This window comes from Mastomys coucha, unplaced genomic scaffold (genome assembly GCF_008632895.1).
Source record: "Mastomys coucha isolate ucsf_1 unplaced genomic scaffold, UCSF_Mcou_1 pScaffold21, whole genome shotgun sequence".
Classification (NCBI taxonomy): Eukaryota; Metazoa; Chordata; class Mammalia; order Rodentia; family Muridae; genus Mastomys; species Mastomys coucha.
In genome coordinates this window covers 53,414,067-53,423,157 of record NW_022196904.1, presented here as the reverse complement: position 1 = coordinate 53,423,157, position 9,091 = coordinate 53,414,067, and the positions used below count along the sequence as shown (strand labels likewise).

Sequence of the window (9,091 nt, the reverse complement as noted above, 5' to 3'; positions counted from 1 at the left end):
AAAAAAATCCTTGTTTCTTTGACCCTGTCTTTGGACAGAGAGGAACCCAGGTGTTCCTGACTTAGAGTACTGAGCCTGTCCACCACCACTCAGTGATCCCTCAGATAACATCTAGGGTACTGATTTGTTCCACTTGATACTTCCAAACCCTGGGCAGTTCAGTTTCTCGTATTCACATTTAATTGCTTTCTGCTTTTCCCTTGGATGGCTGAATGTGCCTCTAAAAGAAAAGCACCCCCTTGCTTGCCACCACCATCAGCTTCTTAAAGGAAGTCCAGATAACTGAGCTCGTAGGATGTCCAAGGTCAGAATGACTCGTCCATTATTGAGTGGTTGAAACAGCTGAACTTTGGGTCATCCATTTCCTGGAGACTGCACTGATATTCTGGGTCTGCTGTAGAATAGCACCACTGGCCACTGTCTTAAACAGCAGACATTTGTGTACTCATGATTTTGGAGGATAGGTGAGTGAGCTATAGGTGTAGCCAGGCCTTCTCACTATGTCTGTACATTGTCCTCTGTGCTATTTGATGCCCTAATGTCTTGCCAGAACACTAGTTCTAATGACCTTCTTAACTTTAAATACTATGCATGTGTGTGTGTGTGTGTGTGTGTGTGTATGTGTGTGTGTGTGTGTGTGCATGTGTGTGCACATATGTGTGTGTGTTGGGCTCTGGCTATATAGTCAAAGATAACCTGGAATCTGTGACCTTCTTGCTTCTACTTTTCTAATGCTGGGCTTCCAAGTATGCAACACCACACCTAACTCTTTAATTGACTCTTTTCTGGGCCCGTCTCTAAAAACAGTCACATTTTCATGTACTAGGGTTTAGAATTTAAATGTAAAATTGTGTGGAGAAACAATTTAGGTTTGTAAGGAAATTTCTGTAGTGCACGCAGTATACCTAGTGAGCTCCTCAGCAAATGGGGGACATTCAGCACCAACATTCAGTGGTAGTTGTGTATTTATTTGTGGGAGGAGGATGATGCCACCTATCAATTAAAACTATGTTTCATATTTCCTGATGAATTTTATCTGAAAGTATGAATGTTCTTTTAATGAAGTAGAATTCCAATAATGAGGCAACGAGAGATGGTTTTATGGCTGTGTATAAGACTGTTAACTCTAAAACATGAAATGGTTGATGATCTCAAACTTCTGACTAATTGAGAGTTACTAATTATCTTATATAATTAAAATCAAGGATCATGGATAGAACAACTTCCACCTAACATATGGCACCCGGCTCTAGGAATGTGTCCCCTACAGAACACAAACCATAGTCTAGAATCCTACTTGCATATTACTCTTTAGCAGCTTCCCTGTTATTTTCTCCATGTGCCTGTTGATCGTATCAATACTGTCCCCCATGGAGCTCAGAGGGGCCACCTCAATGCTTCCTTTAGCTTTTCTAAGCAGTCAATGTTATTGTTTGAATCTGAAATCCCTGACACAGGTTCATATTTTGAAAACTTGATCTATAGCTGGTGGTGCTGTTATGGGAAATTCTGGAAACATTGGGAAGTGAGCCTAGCTGGAAGAAATATGTTACTGGGAGGGGGTCCTTCAGGATATGCTATCTCATCACTTCCTGCCCACCGCCTTTGATTTCTGGTACCCTGTAACATGAACATCTGTCTTCTACCAGAAGCTCCTGAAACTATGATGTTCTGTTCAGTCTTTTGGACCCAAACAGCCATGAAGTAAACCTTCTGAGATGATGGGCCAAAAGAAATAGCTCCTTCCTTCAGTTGTTTCAGGTCTTTTGTCTAGTCCATCAGAAAAGTAACTAATGCAGTGGGACATACAAGTTCTGTGATAAATCGGCTGCTAGCTATCTTTTATACCCAGAATGTAAAACTCATACTTTATAGAGACTTTTATTTAAGCCAGACATAGACTTGTGCCATTTTTCTGTTGCTACAAAACAAACTACCTCAAACTGAGTGGCTTGAAAAAAAACCCCAGACTCTTACTTTATTATTCTTTGTGATGCTTTGGCCTGACCAGACCAATCTGCTTACGTGTCTGCTGCATGTGGCATGGGCATGCCACAGTTACTGAGGCTGAGGGACATGTACTATTAGCCTGGGCTGCTGGCAGGGATGGCAACCATGGCTGAGGACCACACCACCTTGGTTTTATTACTCAGTCCTTTTCACAGGTCTAGGTGTCCACAGTTTGATGGCCAGGCATCTTTTAAGATGAAGTAAGTGGGGGCTGCCATACATCTTAGACTAAACACAGAACTTCCATGGCAGTTACTCACCCCATTCCATTTTCCAGAGCAGACAGCAGTTTAGTCCATTCTTGTCCTTTTGTCCCCAAATCTTCAAACTTGCAGAGTTTTACCCATTTTCCTCCTTTGGTGTGTTATGGGTATTCTCCTGAGTTCACTATCTGCCTCCCCTTCCTTCATACTCAAGAGAAACAGACTGATTTCACTTCCCTTGACTGTTCTCTACAAATTGTCCTTTTTTTCTTCACATGCGTAATGTAGCATGTGTAGCACTCTCAATGCATACATACATACATATATACATACATACATACATACACTGTACAAAAAGAGGGCAAAAGATAAATGAAATAAAGGAAAGAAATCATGTTAGCAATCCAGAAAACAAATGAGTCAAAAAAGTCAGCACCAGAGATAGCAAGCACAAGCACAGGCCTGTCTTCTGTAAATTCTCACTTTAAATGTCCTATACTACGTGATTTTGAGAATGGTAAGCTCAACACTCGCTGTCTGTTTCAGCACTCAGAGTACTGTGCTCTGCCCATAGACATACTGTGGTCCATCCACACATGGGTAAAGGTGTTGGGGCTGTTCCCAAAGAAAGAGGTTAAGATGTCATCTTTCTTGGAGATAATGCTAGGGAATTTGGAGATGTCTTGCAACCATAGTGAATTTCTTGTTACAGTTTGGTGTCTGAGCCCATGTGTACAAGACTTGGATTTTGAGATCGAATGCATTTTTTCCCATGATTTAAGAGGCTGGCTCACCGTAAAACAGATATCTCGGCACCATTTCTAGAACGGGCTGATGCATTTCCTTGATAGATGGGGAATCAGCGATGTGGTGCCAGCCAGCTGGACGGCGTGAATAAGAGCTCTGCTTGATGCTGATTCCAGTAGTTTCTCCTTCACTTTGTTCTTGGGGCCGTCAACTCAAGGATTTTTTCTCTGAACACAATCTAACTAAAAAATGAGCTAGACAATTACAGATACCTTGTCACAGTTTCCCCTTTTTGGATAGCATTAAATGCCTTTCTGGTGTCAGTAGTCATTTCCCAAAAGGGAATTCTGCATTGTGACGTAGAGGTGGGCCCTGTAACTGCAAACAAATGTCTCAGCTTTCCCAGTAATCTTCTTATTTTAGTTACCTAGTAAGAGAAAATTTTAGGAATAATGGAAAATTTTTAAGGAATATATTTAAAGATGTGTTTGATAGCTCTGAGTTTGGGAGCAGCACTTGTGGTCAGATATCTCTTTCAGAGACTGTGAGGAGCTATGCTCGCACATCTTCAGGAAAATATCTTTCTTCCCTTTAGTTGATGGCAAACTTACAGGAATGACTGTGTGCTCCACTCTGTTATGGTGTCTCATAGTGATAACAAATGACACATCATTGGAACAGAATGTTTCCCCCTGTGAAGAGTCTCATATTCTTCTAGAATCAACTCAAGTTTGGAATGACAGTGCATGTGGTTTATTAGGGAAGCGATACCAAGAAGTCCTGAGTAGGAGTGCAAATGTGATGGGAAAGGGTGGTGAAAGAAAACATCACTGTGGCAGCTGGGCTGTGCCCACTAGGAAATGCCATGTGCCCATCTCGCATTGCTCTGGGAAACTTAGGACTAGGGCTTGTACAAAGCTGCTAGCTCCCTTGAACCTATTACCAACTTGCCCCAATACATGGACTGGAAAGCCTCTGGAGAGGCAGCTGTCAAGACCTTGGATGTAGGAAATACAGTTGTCAATGTGCTTTTACCAACTCTACCCTAAAAGTCCACCCCCACATAGCCCAGCATGATTATATACCCAAACTCAGCTTCCAGTGGGGATCACAGCAGCAGAGTGAAGCATTGTGAATGGCAAGGAGGCTTCTTAGGATAGGTTTCTTAGAGTCGGCTGGGTGTTCTCAGGTAGGTTCATGGAACATACAAGGCGGGTAGCAGAGAGAACTGGAAGCCCAGGTCTGCCTATTAATAGGTGATGCCTGTTCATTCCATCATGGGCTGGAGTGTGTTTACAGAGGTTCCACATAGATTCATAGGTGAAATGGGATCTCAGGAAATGACCACTTAGTGTTATGAGAATTTACACCTCTGAAATCATTATACTTGTGAATAGAACTGAGGTGGGTCCATTAGTGAACAAAGCCCTGCAGTCAGGAGTGGGCCCTGGTAGGGCCAAGGACATATCTCAGAAGTTACCAGGATAGTTCTGGGTTATAGCAGAAATCTCCTAGTTTTGCCACTGGGACTTTGAGATGGAAGCTTATTAGCATTATGGTGATGGGAGTTTCTGCTTTATCAAATATTCCTATCTAATGGGGGTGGTGCTCTTTTTAAACTGTGAGTAGGAAGCAGTGGCATGTTTTACAGAGGTGAGTGGAGCTAGTCAATCTATATTTGCACCTCCAGGCTCATTTTCCAAAAGGTCTATCATGATGTTCCCTGGTGGCTGGTACTGTTTGTTTTTCATTTGTTGACTCATTCAGGCAATATTGAATGAAGGTCCCACACTGCCATTGCACATTATGTGATAAACTGAGGATGCAGTATTGTCAAACCAGATTAAGTCCCTGTCCCATAGAGAAAGGTGGAGAGCATGTGACAGACTGTAGGTGCTCCCAGAAAAGCAGCAGGCATGGGGACAGTTGGACTGGAGTCAGAGGCAGGAGAGAAACGTTCCTAAGAGTGTGTCCTCTGGTGTCAAGGAGAGGAAAGATAAGAGTAGTAGAACAAAGGCCTGTCCATAGTGCTCCTGAGAGATACACAAAGGTGTTGGGCTACATCTTTCCCTAGCCTCTGGGATGCCCCAGTGCTGCCAGCAAGCTGCTCACAGGAGGCAGAACACAGTCCATGATAAGGGTCCCACCCACATTTCTCCAGTGAGAACAGCTGGCTCTGGGATGGATGGTGTGGTTCCCTGACTCCTGTGTACCCAGATGCCACTGGGGACCCCTGAAAGTTGGGAACAGGAGTCCGTGGATACGCCCCAGGCAGGAAGGGGCTGAACCAGGGACAGGGTGGAATCCAGTTTGGTTCCGAGTGAGTGCTGAGACTACTGTAGAGGCTGGAAGAGAGAAGGCCCTCTCCAGGAGATTTAGATGAGGCTCTTTACAATGAAGGCCTCCCCACCCCTGTGGCAGTCTTTGATAAAGGAGATGGTCCTTGCTTGTCCAAACTGCTTTATTTGATGGTGGATGTGAATGCATACATCTTACTCAAGGTGAACCAGGGATTAAATACCTTTTTGTAGGAAGGAATACCCAAGGAGGGAAGCTCATTGGCTAAACTATCTAGATATATCATTAGCACAGAAAACTCCAGGTTTTTATGCTACATGACTAATTGTCATGATTCTCTCAGTGGAGTGTCATGGTTACATGTTCCAGATCTGGTCTTTGGCAGGGAGCTGGCCTCATGCCTACCATTCTCAATTCTGAGATTTCCCTTGGGTTTAGGCTTACTCAGCCTAGCCAGTTCTTCTGTCTGGTAGCATGGTCTACTTACCCCACATAAAGGAGGCTGAGATAGCCAGGGTCTGTTGATAGCTACTCTCGGTGTGCTCCCTGAACCAGCTGGCTATTTGAACCAGCTTCTGCAATGGACTGTGCCTGTTGCTGTCTGCATACTGTCACCTCTGGAAGTTATGGAAAACTGATAGCAAAGCAAATGAGTGTAGTCCATGGAAAAGCATATGGATTCTGTGTGGTGAGTGACTTTTTCTCTTCACAGGTCAAGTGAGCTTTCCCGGATGGCTGTGCATGTGTCTCCTTTCTGGATGCTCCTCAGAATTGTTTGCTATGCCTTGCTGTTCGCTTGGCAATGAATGACTTAAATGTCCTCTTTGACAAATGTCCCATTTATATTTGTGCAAGTATCATCATTTTTTTTAAAGAAAAATGTATTTATTTTTATGACCCTGAGACAAGAACATGTCCCTGAATCTATTATAGGAATAAAAGGGACCAAAAGAATTGGGTGGTAGGATAGGATCAGCAACTGGAGAGAGAGAGTAGGAACAGGATGGAGAATGAGAACCCTAGGTCAGGGGCCTGACTGTGTGAGTGGAAATGGAAATCTTTTGTATGGAATTTCTGTTTCATTTCTCTTTTGCTCTGAATAATTTACAAGTGGCTTTTCATAGTTTCCTTCCCTCTTGCTACCAACTCGTAGCCATCAGGTGACCTTGTGCAGAAGTTACTCTGTGTTCTTCTGCAACATACACACACCCTGCTTGTGGCAGTAAGCAAGCCTATGTTACATTGTTTGATTCTCTCAGTAACTTGCAGAAAAGGAAGGAGGCATGTTAGTGGCATTGCCATGTGCCCTTGTGAGCCCAGCTAACTCAGACTGCCTGGAAGCTGCTGTATATGCCAATAGTACCTGTCACTATGTGACTCTTAGCACTGCCTACCATGTTTTGCACCTTCTGCAAAAGTTCCTGGGGTGTCAGCTGAGCTGAAGTGTCTTGACTTGTCACTTCAACATATTGGAGCCTAGTCCAGTTTACTGGGCACTTGCTTGGTGCCAGGGCTTTTTGTCCTTTCTATACTATGAAGTTGGCATGCTCATACATACTTCTCAAGGGCAGAAACTGGGACACAGAGATGATTGGTCCTTTGCCTACAGTCACACAGCTAGCTGTTTGGCAGTATGTCATCTGATTTACTACTGTTCATACCTTTGGTCCTGTCTAAAATGTGTCTAAAAGTAAGTGTTTTAGTGGATGTAAAGTTTAGAACTCCTGGGTTTTAAATTTTTATGAGTCAAGTTGCATAGTAGGGAGAATATTGATTATAATAATGTATGTTTAGTTATTTTTGTCATTGAAAACACTTGTCTTAGATACTTTTCTATTGCTGTAATAAGATGCCATGACCAAAGCAGCTTATAGAAGACAAAGTTTATTTGTGGTTCACAGTTGCATAGGGTTAGAGTCTATGACCATCAGGGCAGGATGTAAGGTAGCAGGCCCTCAGGCATGGTACTTGGGCAATAGCTGAGAATTCATACCTTAAGATATAACCACAAGGTAGAAAGAGAGATCTAACTGGAACTAAATGCTTTTATGAAACTTCAAGGCCAGCCATCAATAGCACACCTGCTCCAACAAGGCCACATCTCTTAATCTTGCTCAAACAGATCCACCAACTGGGAACCAAGAATTCAAGTATATGAGACTATATAAGCCATTCTCATTCAAACCACTACACACAAGTATACACAACTTTTTAAAAAGAACAGGTTTATTATGGCTCATGAAATTGCAGGTTTCAGTTCATGACCAGTTATGTCATTCCATTGGGCTTCTGGTGGCACACATCGTGGTGATAATGAGGAGAGAAACAGACATACTGTGGTCCCACCATCCTTCTTAGGTGCAAGTCACAGTACCTAAAACCTTGCAGTAGGACCCACCTTTTAAAAAATGTCCATCTCCTCTCAGTGATACCACAAAGACTTTAACTAATGGGATTTGGAGGGGGGATATTTATATTCAACCAAAAGCAGGGGGCTGTACATTTCAAGAAAGTTGGAACAAAAGATTATAGATATTTTCTCCACAAAGCAAAAGAATATTGAGATGATAATGGTGCTTACTCTGTCTTTAACATTTTATAGTGTTTACATGCCTAATCATAGTGCTTGTTACCATATACATGTGTATGGTTTTGATGTATCAAGTCAAAATTGGAAGTGAAAGTAGAATGTGTGTTCTTTCCTCTGAGCTGAGTGCATATTCACATCCTCCCTAGACAGTTCTGCCTGCCTCAGCTTTCCTCTCATTCTAGGAAAGGGGTGTTGTCTCTTTCTGAGCTGCTATGAAATTTCCACACTGTTCTTGACTACCTCAGCCTGCTTCTCTGTCTGGAGATGGAGGTCTACTCTATTCCTGAGTTGGTGTGGGACTTCCACAACTGTCACTTCATAGTGAGTTTTGCTCTGTATTGGATGTCCACCTTGTTTTTTTATCCAACCGCTAACTTAACTCCTGCAGAAGGTCCTGTGATGGAACTTGGGGTGAAAAGTTCAAACTCTCGGGGTGAGAGTTTGAGCAGAATTTCTAGCAGAGGGGAAGCCACTCCCTTAATAACCAAAATGAGACTGTCTTGGATGTGGCATCAGGCTGATACATGGAATCCTCTCTATGCCTCTATACCCTAGAGGCCAAAACTTGTCATGCCCCAAAGTGTAGCGTTTTGAGGTGATCTCTGGATACAGCAGTGGGATTGTGCAGTCTATATGATAAATGTTAGACAGGAACTCAATGGATTTTTTTTTTTAAAGATCATAAGCTGCCTAAGAAAAGAGGAGTGAGTAGCATAGGAAAGGCCAAGAACAGCTGGATTTTGCTCTGAGCCAGTGGCAAGAACAGGCTCATCCAGCCTTAGGACTTCAACTGCACCTTTGGAGGTAGTGCAAGCTGATATGTCCTGTGGTGCATTTTACCACATTTAGGTATTTTACATCTCCTAGATATTGCAATTAGACATGGCTGAACAAGTGTATCTAGAGTAGGATTTTGAGTCCTTTGCGCATATGCCAAGGGTACAGCTGGGATGTACAGTCAATCTGCTTTTAGTCTTTTCAGAACTTTCCACACTAATCTCAATAGTGACTCCACCAATTTGAAGACCTACCAACAGTAGATGAGGATTTCCCTTTCTCTACATCCTTGGCAGTTATATGTAGCAACATTTTTTTAGATATAAATCCTGGCGGCACATTCCTGCTATCCACCCCAATGTTCTGGGTTCCTGAATGATACACACTCAGCCTCTGTATTTTTTTTTTTATTTATTTATTTTAGATATTTTCTTTATTTACATGCGAATTTCTCCTTTCCCAGTTT

At 42.7% G+C, this 9,091-nt stretch overlaps 1 protein-coding gene across 1 annotated transcript in view; it reads left to right on the top strand.

Annotated features, from left to right (window-relative positions):
* Chrna7 (cholinergic receptor nicotinic alpha 7 subunit) overlaps positions 1-9,091 on the top strand; it is a 127,546-nt gene that overhangs the window by 65,598 nt on the left and 52,857 nt on the right. The gene's annotated exons all lie outside the window — the stretch shown is intronic.